Below are 18,398 nucleotides of genomic sequence, written 5' to 3'. Positions count from 1 at the left end.
GCGCCAAAGCTGGAGACAGGTATTGTGAAGCTTGGGGTGTCTGGAGATGACAGTCTGCAAAATTGGAGGAGCCATTCTTAATGCTCCACCTGTATCTCCTTGGCACCCACCTTTCCTGTACATCCTAAGGTTCTCTACTCAAGCTATGACTCACTGCCAGGGGGATTTCTCTAGTCTCTGGAGTAGGCTTGGTCTTCTATAGGGCTGGATGCAAGTTTATACCCCTGGGAATGGCCCTTAGCCACTGAAGGCTGGGAGCTGGTTCGCAAATACTCCAGATTCCTTGCCCTTCAAACAAAGCAATTCAGGCCTGAGCTCCAACAGCTGGTAATCTGCTCACTAACGCTCCTTGCATTGGCTTCCTCCTCATTCTTCCTCCTCATCCCTGCTCACCTACCTGTGATCCCTAGGATCACCTCCCAAGTAAAATATGTGCATTCACATCCTTCCTCACCTTCTGCTTCTGGGAGGACCCAACTTAAGATAGCATTCTGACTGAAGAATTTAGAAACCTTTAAATTTTTTTTTTGGCAGGGGAGGGAGCTCAGTAAGGAAGCTGGTGCAGGATCTGAAAGAGTGAACAGTTCTTCTGCTCCAGGTCTGATCCTCAGGAGTCTGCCATCTAATACCTAAAGTGAGCTGAGAAAAGGACTGAGAGCAGGACTCAGAATGCTCTTTGAAGTGCCGGACTAGACAGCTGGGTGAGTCAGACATCCCCTGCTCATCTATGGAATGACTAAGACAAGGCTCTGGTGGGGCCTGCTGTGAGGCACCAAGGCAGGTGCCTGGCTTCTTTTCCATGACGCAGCAGCACAGTTGAAAAGCCTTCAGGGTTTTTTCCACTGCCTCCTCCCTTGGGTTCCCATTTCCAAATCTCTCATTGGGCAGAGGGCTGGCTGAGAATTGTTTCTACCATTATGGGGAGCTCTTGCAATTAGAGGAGAAAGTGGAGTTTGCTTAAATAGGGGAGGGTTTCTGGAAAGAAAAAGAAAAAAACTTCAAATACAACTGTCCTCGCCAAGGCAAGCCCAGGAGAAATTTCAGATAAAGAAATGTCATCGCAAAACAACAAAAAGGTGATGTGTTTTTTCCAGTTTGAATTCAGATCCTCAATGTTTAGAGAACATTTTCCTTTTGACTACCCCCTGAATTTACCAGACATCTGGGTCTGTGATTGTTTAGTTAACTTGGAGAGATGCAGCGAGATGTTTCAGGTGCCTTCTTGACCCAAGGATATCCAAAACTTAACCCTAAGGGCTCTAACTTTGGCAGGGTAATAATAATCTATGCCTAAGTTCCCTGGTTTATGGAATGTAGTGGAAGTTATGTAGCTCCAGGATGGACAGGGAGAGCCTAGTGCTCAGCCTGTGACAGATGGAAGAGCTTTCTCTGACTCAGGCTCCCAAGTTTGGTGGGGGCTGTGGTAGACAATTTTGCAAAAATGGTTGTAATAATTCCTCTCTCAATATCCATAATTTTGGGTGGCCCCCACCCATACTGACTCTGTACTTAGCCATGAGACTTACTTTGGCCAATGGGACAATAGCAAATGTGGCCTAAACAGACTTGAAAAGTGCTCATACATTGGTGCTCGTCCTTTCTCGCTGTTTTTGGATGATGAAAGATATGTGGTCTAGTCACCCATCACCCTAATCAGCAGCCATTACCAACCACCATTCATGGAAGTGAGGACATTACAGACCAACAAGACCCCAATCTATCAGCTGACTGAAGAACCACCTAATTAACCCAAAGGCCCATGAGCAATAAGAAATTGCTGTTTTAGGCCACTAAGTTATGGGGTAATCTGTTACATAACAAGAAACAACTTCTTCAGGGAACCCCAGATAACACTTGTGCCCACATGACATGTAGATCTACCCTTCCTTTCTCTCCACTGGCTTCCTCCCACCCTCACACCGGGAGGGCTAAAGGGGGGCCTGAGCCTGATGCAGCACCAGTAGAAATATCAGATGTTTTCATATCACTGCACAATTGTTACATCTTTCTCAAAATATGTATTCTCATCACCACTTTTAAATTGTGGTCATTATTAGACTCACCACCAAATACTGCTATTTAATGGTACAATTTTTAAAAGACTATATAGGACTATATCACAAATTTTAAAAATATTTTCATAACTGTATTTCAATACAATTTGTTTCATATGAAATTTTATGTATTTTATTTTATACATTAAAAAATGTCACTCTGCGAAGGGATTCATAGGCATCACCAGACTGTCAGCAGGGTCAATGAGAAAAACAAAAAGCTGATTCTATTCAGATGAAAAAAAAAAAAATTGGTTGGTCTTATTTATGTGCAATTTATTTGCCCAATCTCGTCTCTCAAAATATTGACATAAATTATGAAGACATCTGAAGGGAAAAACTATGGCAAAATAACCCAAGAAACTTCTACCTGTGGTTGATTGTGGCACAGTACAGAACCACAAGAATGCCATAACTTTGGTATGCAGCAGACGCAAACTGAAATATCTACAGGGGTCGGGAAGATAATAAAGCTATGTGGATTGAACTAGGTATATAAAGACATGTAGTGTTAGGCTCTATGGCAAATTGGAGAGGAAATACCCTGCTTTAAGGCATTCATGTTTAAGATATCTGCAAATCCATCATTGGCCAAATAAAGTAAGTTTCTGGATAGTAGTAGGCCTAGGGGCCATTAGTTTGCCATCCACGAATTAAGAGCAGAACTAGACATCTGGCCAACCTTCATCCTTGAGCCAGCTCTGCCTTTGACTAATTTGACTGCCTTTTCCAGGGCAGTCAAATTCTTAGGCTCCAGTTTTTACATCTGAAAAATGGTTGTTGTTTTTTTTTTTTCTTTTACCATCTTTCTTTCCAGAGCTGCCATGAAGTTTTAAAAATTAAGTCATAGTGAACTGAGGGTTACTGGAGGGGTTGTGGAAGGGGGGGGGACAGGCTAAATGGGTAAGGGGCACTAAGGAATCTACTCCTGAAATCATTGTTGCACTATATGCTAACTAATTTGGATGTAAATTTTAAAAAATAAAAAATAAAATTAAAAAAATTAGGTCATAGTGGGGGGAACAATTTGAAAAAAAGAAACAAGTGTCATTAAACACTTAACAGGTTGAATTAATACAACTATTTGGTAAGTGACCTGATAAAGTATGCTTGTGTATATAGGACACATAATATGGCTTATTATGTCTGCTAAGAAACTGGTACTTCCCCCAATCAAATTGTGTGGTCCCAGTATATAAGTCATACACTTCCATAACACTCCACATTCACAACGCATTGGTATAAGCTGGGCACCTGGCCCAAGCTAGACCAGAGTCTTTCCCTGAGATTTTTGAACAGGGGGTACAGAAAACAAATGGCAGTGCCTTTCCATAGTGGATGTGTAGGAAGCACAAACTGGGTGATGATATTTCTGGTATGTGGAAGGAGGAACTGGTGTTTTAACAAGAGAAAGTAAAGTCAATGTACAGAAAGAAGCAGTGACAGAAGGCAAAGCAAGAGCCTTGATAGCGTTTGAACACCTCTCTGTTCTTCCCATGGCTTGGCTGTTCAACATTTATTCACATTCTTTGAGCCAATTCATCTGCATTTTAGCCTAAACCATTTACCTTTGGTTTTTGTCATGTACAAAACCAAACAGACATAAGCAATATGGTCAACCTTTTCAGGAAGCTCTGTTGGCAGCTCGGAATCACAGGAATGTTCCTACTTTGCTTTTACAGTTGTTGGGTCACTATTTGAGGCCAAAGATCTCTGAGGGTAACAGCAGACCGAGAGATTTCCAGATTGGAGTGTGGACTTGTGCTGGAGAGGAAATTTGAAAGAGTTGGAGGCAGTAGCGTCAAGGCAGCCCAGGGCAAGAGCAGCAGCACTGAACTGTGAGTCAGGAGTCCCGGATGCAGCTCTCACCATGCAGCTTTGGTAAGTAATTTATTTCTGGGCCTGGTCATTTGTCATTTTTCAACAATGCCATTTGTAAGGTTTGCCCAAGAAACCCAAATGTGTGATTCTCCCCAAATGAGAGGAGGGCAGAAAAGAAGGGGTGATATGAGCCATCAGGATACTTTCTCCAAGGCAGTTCGTGCTGTGATCCAGAGGAGAAAATAAGAAATTGCATGGCTGTGTGGAAAGGGGACAGGCCCCCTCCCTGTACCAGGACAGTTCATGGTGGGTGGTGATATTCTGGTATGTGGAAGGAGGAACTGGTGTTTTAACAAGAGAAAGTAAAGTCAATGTACAGAAAGAAGCAGTGACAGAAGGCAAAGCAAGAGCCTTGATAGTGTTTGAACACCTCTCTGTTCTTCCCATGGCTGTTCATGCTCCCTGTTCATGCTCCAAAAGAGGAGCAATGGGAACTGCTTTATCCTTTGCAGAGTGGATACATTTTCCTCTCTGGTATCCTTCAGAGGCTGCAGGCTGACACAGCAGAAAGAAGAAAGGGGCTGTCCTGTCATTTCGTAAGATTTTAAATTTTGCTAAGTTTTTGGAGGAAGATTCTTGGAGCCAGAGATTGAGCCATTGTTACAGGGGGAGAGAAGTATAACGAAGGAGCTCTCTGTCCCCTGCCCAAGACCCCTATCCTCATGCTGTGGACACTCACCTTCCTCATCCTTCAAATTCATTCTCATGAATAACAGCATCTTTATTACTAAGTCAGAGGGTGAGTAGAGACTTTGGTCCAGTGGCCCAGGATAGTTCTTCTCTAAGTAACTGGTCACTGCTTTTGTGAGGTAGAGAACAGTGGAAACACCTCAGCCCCATCAGACCCAGTTTAAGATGAATGTGAACATTTGAAGGAGCTACTAAGATCTCTAGGACATTGGTTCTCAAACTTAAGCCTATCTCAGAATCACCTGGAGGTGATGAAAACACAGACTCTGTCCCTCCCCATTCCACTGGAGTTTCAGATTCTGCAGGTTTGGGGTACAGCCTGAGAACTGCATTTTTGCCAGACTCTTAGGTGATGCTGATGCTGCTGGTCTAATGTCCATAGTCTAAGAACCAATGTCCTAGAGTAATGAGTCACTGATGGTGGAAGATCAGTAATATTGCACTTAGGATCTTAAATTCAAATCCAAGTTCTCTCTCTTATTAGCTGTGTGGAAGAAGGAGGAATCATTTTCTGATGCTCAAAGATTCATCAATTCCTACCTTGTCCCTTAAAATGGGAGCCTCTACTCTTTGGGAAGACCAGTACTGGGAAGATAGCTTCTATCATCCCTTCCAACCCTTCCTTTATTTGCCCCTCCCACCCCAGCTTAAGTACTCGGCAAGATAACGAAATAAGCAGTGAGCAATCCTAGCTCCCAGCCTCCTCCTTGCCAACTTGTTTTTTGTTTTCTCTCAGATCTGCCTGCTCATAGCAAGATTGCATTTTCTGCTCCTCCAAGCTGCAAACCTCCTGAGAAAGGTTCTGTGCTTTGGGGTGGATGGGTGGAGGAGGGAGGGAGGATCTTAGGTAGTCTAGCTGTTCTGTCTGACTTCGCATATCTCTGCAGCCCTTTCTCCTTTGGTGGGTCCCAATGCCTAGACTTGGAGCAGAACTAGTCTGATTCTGGCTGTTGGTCCCAACCATTTTTTCCCCAATCAGACTAAAACAAAAAGCACTGACTCCTGGTTATGTATCCACTGGTTCATGGAGAGGAAAGGGGCAGCACTTAGCACCTTGATAGGACCTTGATAGGAGAGGTGTTTGCACCTCTCTGCCTGTATACTGTGTGCACATACAAATACACACATGCAGACACACAGTATTCAGTAAGGAATCCAACCCTCCCCAACAAACAATCTAACACAAAGCTGAATACAAAATGAAGCCAACAGATGTAGCTTTAAAAATGATTCGCTAAATAGCTTACAGCAAATTTCTTTTTCTCAAGCTAAAGAATAGTAGGAAATTTTGCATACCATCTCTTTTTAACTCCTTAAGGGCCTTAAATCCCAAGGCACTGAACAAGAGGGGACTAGCATTTCGTTAAACCATAACTGAGCCTCTTTGGTCTCCAGACGTTATTCTGAGAATCACAAAGCCACTTTGAAAGCAGAGATGCTATTCAGAGGCATTTTTAAAAATCCTCCCCCAAACAGAAAAATCCGACTGTTGACACATTTTCCCAATTTATCACGCATGCTGCTCAAGCTAAAAAATAATGCGATACCAAGACCCGTTTCTTTAAGCAAACTCAACATTATAAAGAGGAAAAGAATGGCCTTCACATAACTTGCAAAAAAGAACCCTGGAAATCTGGTATGCTGAATGACGGCTAACAGACATGATAACAACAGTTCCTCCCTTGCTCCCAGACTAGTGGAGGGAATAGCACTTCACAAGCCTTAGCTCCTTTATGTGCCATGACAGCCACGTGACATATGCATGGCAGTTTATTGCTTGCTTTTTACAGATGTGCAAACTGAGGCTCAGTTCAGGTTACGTAAGTTGGTCAGGGTCATAAAACTGAAGCGGCAGAAATGGGCCAGGTACGCAACCATCTCTCTCAATCCAGCACTCAGCGAGCTTCTCCGGATACTTAGTTTCTCCTGGTTACTTGTACCAACATTTCTCACTTGACTTTTTAGTCCAGAGGGCTGAGTTCTTTGGATTTTGCTAACTCATGTTCTACATGTCAGGAGCATGCTTTCTGTTACAAGATCTCAATGGATTACGTGCAACTCATGGGAAAACTCATAGGAAAATTCACAAGGTGTTGGTAAAAAAACACAGACTTTGCAGTCGGAGATAAGATTTCTAAACTCTTTTAGAATTTAGGCTGCCATAGAGATTCAATGAGATAATGGATGCCAAAGGTCTAGTGCACCACACCACAATCATTCAATAAGTCAGTTACTTTTTTTTTATTGTTATCAAGTGGTATCTGTGTTCCCAGTTGGAGGAAGTAGGGTACAGGGTAACTGGCCAGAGGTTTTAGACTTGTTTCATGAGAAGGACTAGGAAAAAGAAATGCAAAATTCAATGCTTAGTTGATAACAGCTTTTTCTTAAAGACAAATGGGAGTGATTTACCATGTCATGCCTCAGTTTATTTTTCTCCCCTAGGCAAGAGAACACTGGATACGTGAAAGGAAAAGTTAGAAGCTGATGTGTCTGAGGACATTTTCTGGGAAGACAACTCAACATGGAGCTCTTGTATACCCTATGCCATCATTCTAACAGAGAAGCAGCAAATATGTGACCCTGAAAATAAGAGTTAGCTGAAGCCACCAATCTATCCCCCTGGTGACTCTGGTAGGAATGGACAGCGGCATCAAAACTCTCTTTTTTCAGGGCACCTGGGTGGCTCAGTTGGTTAAGCATCCGACTTCGGCTCAGGTCACAATCTCACGGTTTGTGAGTTCGAGCCCCACATCAGGCTCTGTACTGACAGCTCAGAGTATGGAGCCTGCTTTGGATTCTGTGTTTCCCTCTCTCTCTGCCCCTCTCTCTTTTTTAACTGTGTATTTGATATATGTCAAATAGCTTGGCTCTGTATGTGAAACTGACTTAAATCACTCACAGGCAATGGTTTTTCATCTCTGAATATAAATCTGCTCTTATCAATGCTTTGCTTGAGCATCACCTGATTCTTCATTAGCATTTTAACCCCTGATTCACAGGAGATAAAAAAGCACGTCCGAAAAATAACTATTTGCTGAAATTTGGCAGCTAGTAGGGGGTGAACAAAAATGCTTCCTTTGGGACATAACTTCATTCCAACATTTAGGGTGAATCAACCTTCCCGAGTTGTTTTAAGTGTAACATTTGGTCAATAAAAGGAGGAATTACTTACAGTGGTAGAATTCTTTTCTCTGCAAAAGAGCAGTTGGTATTCCCATTCATTTCCTGTATACCTGGTGTGTGACAGGCACTGTTACAGGTACCAAGGGTTCAAAGATGGTTAACATATTGCCCTTGCTCTCAAAAACTTTTATAGTCTGTTAAGGAAGAGAAATGCATAAATATGTAATTACAAAGCACTGTGATAAATCATACAAGGGAGATGAGAGCATTGCTCATTGGTAAGAAGAGGCAACTTTCTAAAAGCAAAAGTTGGGGGACTAACACACACTTCTACTCAATCCTGAATCATTGAACCTTGTTTAACAAGACAGAGTTCTCAAAGGAGGGAAGTGAATTGGCTTGGGAAGTCCTGTCATCAAAAAGATGCTGCTGTTTCTCTGTCACCTTATTCTTGTACTGCTCCATGAACTTTATAGTCATGGCTAGGTTTTTTTCCGGCCTAGGAGGTACCATGTTCCTCAAAGCTTGACCTGTTTTCCCCATGAGTGGCGGGAATGATCTATATAGGAAGAGGTTCTAATAGATGGGGATACAGGAATACAGACACACATTTAAAGAAAATTTTAGTGATATCCTAGTTGATTGTCATGTCAATAGAGACAAATCTACATAAGGGAATATCTTAAATATTTACTAAATTCCTTGATGGCTGAGGCTGGTTCTTAATACATATTCTGTTTATGATGTAGCAATCTCTCTCTGGATACTGATCACTCAGTAAAAACCTTCAATCAATTGCATATACTGAATAGAGAACCAAGTTCGTTTCTAAGTTGGGTTAATATCTTAGATTCAAAAAGGGATACCATGTGAAACAGGTCTTCTAAAATAATAATACCTCAAAAGGGGATGCCCAGAAAAATGCACTGAGGGCTGAAACATGCATTTTTAATTTACTGCTCTATAGTAATCAGTACAGTGTTTTCCTGGTAAATGACAGATGCTCAATAAATATTTGTTGAATTAATTAATTAAGAGTGCCATAATGACAGCTGATTATGTTTGAGGAATACAGGGATAGTCATCTTGAAACAGGAAAAAGTGGATATGTTCAGCAATTTCTCTGGCCTAAATCAGGAATGCTATCTCTATTTCTAGTGTTATAGTGAAGTTACAATAGGCTTTCCCATTAAAATAAAAAATTCACTTGACAGGACTATTACATAGTCTTCCTAGCAGACTCACAGGCATTTACTTCCCTCTACTTTCTGTTTATTGATGGAGAAGCCTCAGTGTGAGTTACTTCTAGCTAGCTGTCAGACCAATCTCAGACTAGCTGCAGAGAAATTTAAGAAATAGACTGCTTTGCAATTTTTCAGTCATTATTTTTTGAAATTGTACAAAAGATGAATATGAAGAAAGGAAATCATCAATTTTGTCTAAGATTCTCCATTGGAAAGGAATTCTGTCCAACTTGCAGAATTCTCAGAGCTATACCGAGGTATTTCGAGGTATTTCTCTGAAATAGGGGTGAGGCCAGGGGGGTACCTATAAGGCTTTCATTTTCTGATGTGCTGCCATCAGTAAAGAATAGAAGCCACTCACTCAAGCCTGCAGGCATGAAAAGTCATCTCCCAAGTTCAAAATCTGTGACTGGTGTTATTTGGATACCGGAAGCGATGAGACCAGATGGTCATTTTGCAGAACCTCCCATTTTAGCAGGAATATAACCTTGCTCTTCAAGCATAAAAGGGACCATTTTGGAAGATGGATGAGGTGAGTCAGCAGAAAGTGCAAACAGTCTCAATTTCTGACAGGAGAATTAGCCATGTTTGGGTAATAGGAACCAAATCAGTTCAACAACAAGAACAACAAAAAAACCCAAAAGCAAAAGAAAAGATTAGTGAGTTGTTCTAGTTCCCCCTTCACATGGAACAGAATTTGGCTTCCTTTACCAGCTAAGAGGATCATGTATATTTTTCCATGACCACAGAAAACAATCCATAAACCTAGTGCAGCTGTCATTCAGCATCAATCTGGTGCTGGCATTGCAATTCACTTTGACTTTCTCTAGAATGACTGTTAAGCATTTAAAAGGAAACATGAACCCTTACACAGGATTTCCCCCCGTCTCCTTTTGGGGATACAGATTAATTCTTATCATCAGTTAATCACTACTGAGGCTAACCTCTGTGAGTCAGCAGCGGTAAGAAAAACAGTTAGGATCTCCTCTTGTAATATCATGCTTTACTTCAGTAAAAAGATGCTGAAATATTGCAGTAGGAATGGGATTGTAGCAACAAGGAGAACATGGCTTTTCTGGAACACAGGACTTTAACTCACATGTGATTATGAGTTTAATTAATAAACTTTGTACTGCCAGCTGCTAGCCTCTGAACTTTAAATCGCCTAGGCTTTAAAGCTTCCCCTTCTCCTGTCCCTTGACCTCAAAGCTTTTTGGAAATGTTACTCTACCTCCCCACCCCTAGCCCATCCTTCAAATTTGATTAGTTTTTCAGCTAGCTACTAACATCATGTGATTCAGGTCATATGGAATTGTTACTTTTTAAGTACTTAAGAGTTCACAGATCCCATAAAAGTGTCCATTTCTCTCTTTCTAAGTGGCAGAGGAAGAGAGAGGAGAAATGAAACAATAGTAGCTAATTGTTTTAAGTCAGACACAGGAGAGCATCAAAAGGGGGTCTAGAAAGGGGGGGGGGACCCAGCTAATTAGATTGGAAAAAGAATTATGAAAAGTTTAAGCAGGTTGTAGGAAATAGTCTGACAGACAGCAATAAATCTGATTGAGATGGAAGAAGATCCCCACAACAGCAATGGCTCAGATGAGGGCTTTGGGGAAAAGGCCAGGATTACTGAAATCTGACCGGAAAGGCTTCAGAAAAATGGTGTCAAAGAAATTATTGGGGGAGAGAGAGAGAGAGAGAGAGAGAGAGAGAGAGAGGGAGGTTGAGGAGGAGCAAGGCTGTGGATGTAAATTAATCTTATAATGGGGGAGGGAGTCAAATCAGGTACTGAAGCAATATTAAGGCAGTGCCAGCTGAGACCAACAGGTCACTGGACCCAGACCTATTACCCAGAGTTTTCAGCACTGATTTCATTAACTTCTGAATGGTTGGGATATTGGAAAATATTATTCCAGTTCTGTCATTCTACAGATGAACAAACTGACTTTCAATGGTGGTTGAGTGACTTTTTTAAAGACAGTGTGATTCCAAAACAGGAAATTACAAGCAGACTTCAGGGCTAGAACCAGGTCTCCTGGCTCCTGATCAGCAAGCATCCTTGACATCATGCCCTGCGACCCAACTGAGGGGGAAAAGATATTGGAAAAGAAATCATATACATTCTCTGTGCCTGATTTGACCAATATGAAAGATGTGGATGATGCAAGAGGTCGTATAATAGATAGTTAATAGCTTAGTCTCTGGACTCGGAGAGATTGCTTTTAAATCCTGGCTCTGCTCTGTGATCTTAGGCAAGTTTTTGACCCTTTCTTTGCCTCAGTTCCCTCATCTGTAAAATAGAAATAATAATGGTACCCTGGTTACGGGGGTGTTATGAAGATTCAGTGAACTAGTACAGGTAAAAGCTTTTAGAATTAGTGGCTCACTCTTCTCCCTGATAGGCCCATTCTGATGAATCACTGCTTTGGGTATCTCTGTTCTTCTTAATCAGATCTATGGTTTACTAAATGTTATCTAATATCATATATGAACTCATATTATTACTGTGGCTTGCATTACTCATTTAGAAATCAGAAACTGGTTATACTTTTACATTGGGTGAAGTGCACTGAAATCCTTGTGAAGAAAATTATGCAGAAATGTGTAGCAATTATTGTTATAGCAATGATCGTAATTCTGAAGCTGCAGCTAGAACTCTCTGGAAATTTCTCTGAAATCCCTTTCCCCCTTTACAACTAATTTTTTTTTCAAAAGTCTTTCTCCACTCACCATGTCCTGTTTCCTCAATGCTACATGGTGTCTCCTCCCTCCCTCTTACCAGATACTTGGAAGGCCCTCTGCATTCAGTTTAAGAACTACCAGTTTGACCTCTGAAATGTCACTATTTCCAAATTTCCCCCAGGGAATCAGCTTGGAAATCAACATATTATCCTAAGGCTGTCTCTCCTGCCAGTGTTTTGGTGAAGAACAGATGAGGATAGTCCCTTGACACTTCAGAGCAAGAATTGAAATAGCGACAAGATCTATGTCTGCAACCACCACTTATTCCTCCACATGAAGCCATTGACAATTTCAATTCAGCAGTTCTGTCAGCATTTGGAATTCTGAAGCTCTGCTGTGCAAGTAGTAACCACAAGATTAAAAACGAAATAGGTATAGTTCAGACCTTGAGCCAGCCCTGGAGTGAGGGTACTCGGCCAAAGTCAGCAAGGATAGTAGGGAAAGAAATATTATATTCTGTCTACCTCACCTCAGTTTTCCACATTTTTACTACAGCTCTTTTGTTGTTGTTCAGTTTTAGCCACTTGGGGCTGGTTCTGTGCGTCATGCTGCCTGAAACATGCACAGAAAAACTGGCACCTATTTTCATATAGCTAGCCAATGTATTTGACAATGCAGAATACTCAGAAGGTGTGAGAGGGTGTTCTGCAGGTTTATTATTCAAGTGTACTTTCTTGGTACCTCTAATTCCTGGATTCCTGACCTGCTTTTCAATCTCTCTGGTAGGTGCTCATCTTGTATAATTTGTTCTAGTCAATAATGAAAATTTTGAAACTTACAATTAACTTCTGGGCAGGACTCATATCCTGAAAGGGATCTTAAAAGATGCCTCAATAAGGACTTACTTCTTTTTTCTTTTAATTAATCATCCTTTATACCAATTTACTCCCCTCTATTTCTGGAAGAACTATATAATCCAATCTGTGAATAGCAATTCTCAGATGTTAAAAAGGACCTGATTACTTAATTATATTGGCTTCTGCTCTGAAATCAACTTTAGATGATAAAACACCAAATTACCAGCATGGTATATTCAAGGCCTTCCATAGAAGGCATCAAGTCTCTGTTCCAGTGTATTCCTCAACGTAAGCTCCCCACTACTCAAATGGATGGCATTTGCTGTCCATAACTTGGGCTTACCTTACCTGTAGTTCTGTCTACGCTGTAACTTTTACTGAGAAGATCTCTCCTCCAACCACCAAAAGCCAACTGGAGTCCTGCCTCCTTGCTCAGATCATTCGAGTCCACTGCAACAATGTCCTCCTCAGAATTTACCTTCCTTATTTCTGGTCACATTCACTTGGCAAATAATTATATACTCCCTCATGATTTTTCTTCCACTGTTGTATTATATTTTCATTCTGGTATTATTTATTGATTTTATTGTTTATTGTTTTTACTAAGATTACTACATGCTAAATTTATTGAGGTCAAAGACCATATAAACATGAGACTTTATATCCTCCATGGGGTTCATTTATGTATCTGGTACTCACTGATTGGTCAATATCTTCCTATTAGGTTGGTCCTTGCTGACAAGGGGTGACACTGCAGAAATGGATCTACGCTGAGGCTGACAACACCAATTTTCTTACCTTTATAGAATTGAAAAGCAGTTCCATAATGGGGGAAAAATAGTTTATTCATAGTGCATCATATAAAAAGCAGATTTATCTATTTTTATCCTTCATGTCTCCTTTTTCAACCTCTTTCTCAAGTTACCTCTCATTTCTACTAATCATCAAAACCTACATGTTCTGCTGAAGGCTGGCTGCTATGAAAAGAGGTGCCACTGGCAGAAATATCAGTTTTCTGGTTGATAACCATCAATCTGGGGTTAGCACTTAGAGTTTAGGAATGTCTTTAGTCAAGCTAATTAAGGGGCAATTTATTGTGTTTGTGTATGTGTGGTCGTACATGTTTAACAGAGTAGAAAAAAATTGTAAATTCTTGGGAGATTTTACCATGGAGAGGTTAAGGAGATTATAAATGGTTTCGTATTCTGAATGCCAAGGTGATAATGCAGAAAATGCCAATGAACAAACAAGTAGGTAGCATCAGAGGGTCTGCATGAATGTTTCCTGGCACATCCTTGTGTCCATCTGTTCCTGCCTCTTCTTGCCGTATTGCCCTGGATGTTTAAAATTTTAAACTTAAAATAGAAAATCTCTTCATTTCCCCCCTGAACCTTATCAATAATATAAATGTTAAATTCATGCTTAAATTATGTTTTTCTTTAATTTCTCAGTAAGCTGTTCTAGAATTAGCTCCATAATTGTGCACATCGCCACTTCTTCCCAAATACGTGCCCTTTGCCAGCTTCACTGCGGTCTTCTACCTCCACCCCCCATCCCCCCAGTCTTCCACTAGCAAACAAACCCAGCAGTAATTACTAATGTCCAAGCACGTAATTCTGGCAGCGTTAGGCTTTTTCATTTGACGCAACTACGCAGAGCTGTCTGGACATGCAGCATGAAGTCAAAGCATTTTAAAAGCCTCCTACCCTTTTTTTCTCCCCTCCTCCCATCACTAAAACACAGTTGTTTATTTCGTTTGCGGATTGCAGAGTTAAAAAATTCCTCCACGCAGTTACATACCCCTGAAAATTAATTTTACACCCATATATAGTAATAGATCAACATATATTTATGTGGAAACACATGGTTATTTATAAAATTGAAAAACACTAGGCAATAAATAGCTGGGAATGAAAATATCTTATCTATATGGACAAGGCATTTTAGCAGCTCTAGTATAGAAATAATCAGAGTTATGACGAACAAAAACAATCCAAGATCTTATTGTGAGGCTTTTCAAAGGATCATGACAGCGTTTCTTTAATGCGTTGCATATATTCTTACATATGACGCTGTTACTCTTACTTAACAATTATTCAAATAGCACAGTTTTGCTCCTGGTCATTTTATGCCTATTTTATTTATATCAAACAGCAGGAAACATCCCTGTGGTAATTTGTGTTCACTCAGAGGCCCCAAGCCTCAGAGTAGAAAATGGTTAAAGTACTTATCACTGCCTCAGCAAAATCCCGCAGTGCCATAATAGAAATTGCAGTAGATCTTTAGGTCAGAGTCCGGTTTCAGTCTAACACCTGCATTACCCTGAAGGACAAAGTTGCATTTTCCTGAGGAAAACCAGTCTTAATGATGTCAAAATCAAAAACTATCAGCCTGAGATAACCAATGTCCATAGGAAACACTTCCACTCACTCTGAAACCATGGCCAAGGAGATTAAATCTACACCCTACAGGACCAATAATATTTCTCAGAGATGTATTTGTGTGAGTGTGTGCTTCTGTTCATGCCTAATTACAAGGATGGGGGAGAAGGAAGAGGTAGTGGGTTTCATTTTTAAAGTTGATTCTTCTTAAAGTTGATTCTACCCCCATATATATATTTTTTTATCAAATAGAAATATATATGGAAATATATCACTTTTGTAAACAGATCATGTTGGCATCTTCATATATACCTCATTCATGTGCACCCGCGGTCTGTAGACAAATATACTCTGTGTTAAAAACAAAAACAAACAAAATCCTTGATATCCAACTGGAGGATGAATGCAGATTTTTTTTAAAATTTGTTTATTTCCTACCTAAAAAAGGGGTAAAAGGTAACATGAAATTTTCCACAAGTAGACTTATTTTTTTGAAGCTATGCAGGAGCTGAGGATGGGAGCAGGTAACTACCTGCACAGGAGTCCTATGGGAAGGATTTTTTCCCCCCTTTTAAAAAATTTTAACCTACTATGCGTTCTCTATGAGGGAGTCTCTGTGAGACCAGGGTCTCACAGAGGCAATTTGGCCTCCAGCCCTGAATACCCAGCTCTGGCCAGGCATCTCTGCGGCAGGAAGATGCGGCGCTGCTGCCGACCGCTGTCCGCGGTGCTGAAAGGTCGCGGGCGCCTGTGCGGTCCCTCGGTATTGCTGTCCAGGGTGCTGACTGCGGGCCGCCGCAGTCCCCGAGGCGAGCCCACCCCCGCCAGCCCTCCGCAGAGCCCTCCCACACAGCACGACCCGCCCGCCTCCCGCCAGCCTGCAGTTGACGTGGAGCAGGCGGCATAAATCAAGTCCGCGGGGCATGGAGGCTGCTGCCGCTGCTGCAGCTCAGCTAGCCCGGGGCGGGAACTCCCCCTTCTCCTTTCGCCTCGCCAGCTCCCACAACCTGCCCTCTCCTTAATTCTTCCCTGGATAATAGCGCCTTAACGACAATAGTCAAACTAACAGGGTCAGAACGGCAGGGTTTGTTTGTTTTGGTCTACAGAAAAAAAAAAAAAAAAAAAAACCAGCAGCCTAAAGACCTCTGAAAACTGCATCGCAAGATGGAAGAGAGAGAGTCCCACTACTATTTCGAAAGAGTAAGTTATTATTCGGTACGTATCCTTGCGCTTCCTCCCCATCGCTCCATCTGCAGTGTCCCCATTCCTCCCTTCCCTAAGCAGCTCACCTCGAAAATACTTTATAAAGCCCCAGACAGGAGCTATCCCGACGCGCACACACGGAATACCGCACCCTAGGTGCACAAATACTTGTATTTGCTCAAGCTCACTTGGTCTCCGCGGCTGTGGTCCCCTCTGGGTATGCAGCCATCCAAAACCAGAACCACGACCTGAGGTGGAGGCTCCTTACCTTGGCTTCTTCAGAGGGTGGTGTTCGCCCGGCCCCTGCAGGTCGCAAGTGTGGAGGAGCCGCCGGGCTGGGAGGGAAGGAGAGAGAGCGCCTGACCTCCCCGAGGTTTCGTCTTCAATGCAACGTGAGCTCTGCCCTCATCAAAGATGGCCGTCCCTTTTGACGTCAGCAGCTTTTAATAGCCCTCTTCAGGAGGGGCGGGGAGGAAGTGTGTTGAGGGGAGGGCGGAGGGAGGATGGAAGCTGGTGGTGGGAGGGGAGGAGCCGAGATGTGCGGACTGCTTGACTCAGCTCCCGGGGCGCTTTACTGCAAACCTTTGTATTGTAGTCTTTTATAAACACCTGAACGGGACGATTCTTATGACTCCATTTTAACACCAGGGCTCGGGCAAATACATTTATCTCGCGACTGGTTTTCTGATATTCTGCGTGTGTGCGTGTGTCTGTACATACGTATCTGTTTGTGCATATATTATATGTGTGTTATATATGCGATAAACATGTGATATATATAATTTTTCTCCCTGCTGAGTTGTCTTTGATTGAGTCATGGAAGGGGAGGGGAAGGCAGAGGAGTAGAAGGGGGCGGGGGAGGGAGTCGAGAAGATTTCAGTTGCAATTTGTTTTTTCTAAAGAAGCGGCTCGGAAGGGGCATCCCTGTCAACCCTTGCCAGCTCCATATATGGCCAGGCTACGTGGGCTGCTATTTTTATGAGTGAATTCTTCCATTTTATCAAAGCAGCATCGAGTGCTTGGAGTTTGCATTAGTGTGGTCAGTTGGGGAGACAGACTCGTACACGTTATTTTAAAGTACGTCAGAGCAATTATCTCTGGGAGATATAAAATGAATTGGGAGACGGGGGAGGGAAAAGTAGTTAACCCAACCAGCGTGGGTTTGCTGGAGTTCAAGCCTTGGAGTTGAGAGTTGTTTATAAAGGGCAAAATCGATGACGCTGTTTTCGGTTGAATTTGCAACCGGAGCCTGGGGTTTTATGTTGGGGTTTCTTAGGAATAGTTCACGGAGTCGCATACGCGCCTTATAGGACCGCCCTGACCTCCAAGGGGAGTGTGGAGGACTGCGGATTCAAGGATCTCTGGGACACTACAAAATTCTGGTGGTTCATTCAGTGCGCAAACCCAGGCTAGGTTGGGGGCCGCTCAAAAAGGCGTGGGAGAGAAAAGCTACTTGTGCTGGTCATATGAGAGATTAACAATAATAATCATAAAGCAATAATCCTAACTGTCCTCCTTTGTTGTGTATTAGGCACTGAGGGAGGGCGGGTGGTGGGGTATGCAAATGGTTCCGCGGTGGCAGCCTCTCGGATGATTCACAGGTGTTGGGGAGGCTGTCGCGGGGCTTTCCGCAGGGAGGGAGAGCTGGGGAGCGCGTGGGAGGTGGGGGACCTCGGCTGAGGAACTGTTTGTACTTTTCCGGGAAGGATGCGATTAGAAGTCGTGCCTCGCAATGTTGAAACTTGATGGCCTCTTTCAGGCGATGGAAAATCCTGGTCTCGAGTCCGGAAAAACAACGCACTGCCCCCACCCCTGCCACCACACATACACACACAAACACCCCACCCCCACCCCCAGCACACCCGGCTCTCTGGCCTGAGAACCAAGCTCAAGTTTTTAATTGCAAGCTATTGTAGAGAGAATGCTAGGAAAAGAAAGAAGGAAAGCAGAGTTATAAGGGGGCGTTTAGAGCCAGCAGAGCTGTAAGAATTAAATAAAGGATGCCTTTAATTGAAATAAGTAGAAGTCATTGTTTCTTAAAGATTCCCTGACCCAAAGGGTATTTTGAAATATTAATGTTTTCAATAATAATTAACAAATACTGTTTGGATTTTTATTAAAGCTGGATTCCTAAAACAAGGCATGTTGCTGAAATATTCATTAAACATTTAAGATTCTTATACAATAAAGAAGAAGAAAATCTGCACGGTCCTCAGATACTTAATTGGCAATAAAATTCCTAGTTACAGTTCTCACTTTCTTTATAAAGCAAGCTGGAATGGG

General features: G+C 42.2%; 1 protein-coding gene across 1 annotated transcript in view; it reads right to left on the bottom strand.

Annotated features, from left to right (window-relative positions):
• SNAP25 (synaptosome associated protein 25) overlaps nt 1-16,512 on the bottom strand; it is an 84,751-nt gene extending 68,239 nt beyond the window's left edge. Inside the window, exon 1 of the mRNA XM_049651135.1 lies at nt 16,384-16,512. The gene's annotated coding sequence lies outside the window, so the exon portion shown is untranslated. The remainder of the gene's footprint in view (nt 1-16,383) is intronic.
• Nucleotides 16,513-18,398: the final 1,886 nt, after the last annotated feature.

Source organism: Panthera uncia (assembly GCF_023721935.1).
Source record: "Panthera uncia isolate 11264 chromosome A3 unlocalized genomic scaffold, Puncia_PCG_1.0 HiC_scaffold_11, whole genome shotgun sequence".
Lineage (NCBI taxonomy): Eukaryota > Metazoa > Chordata > Mammalia > Carnivora > Felidae > Panthera > Panthera uncia.
The sequence above is the reverse complement of the archived record's forward strand: the minus strand, read 5'-3'. Positions and strand labels throughout refer to the sequence as shown.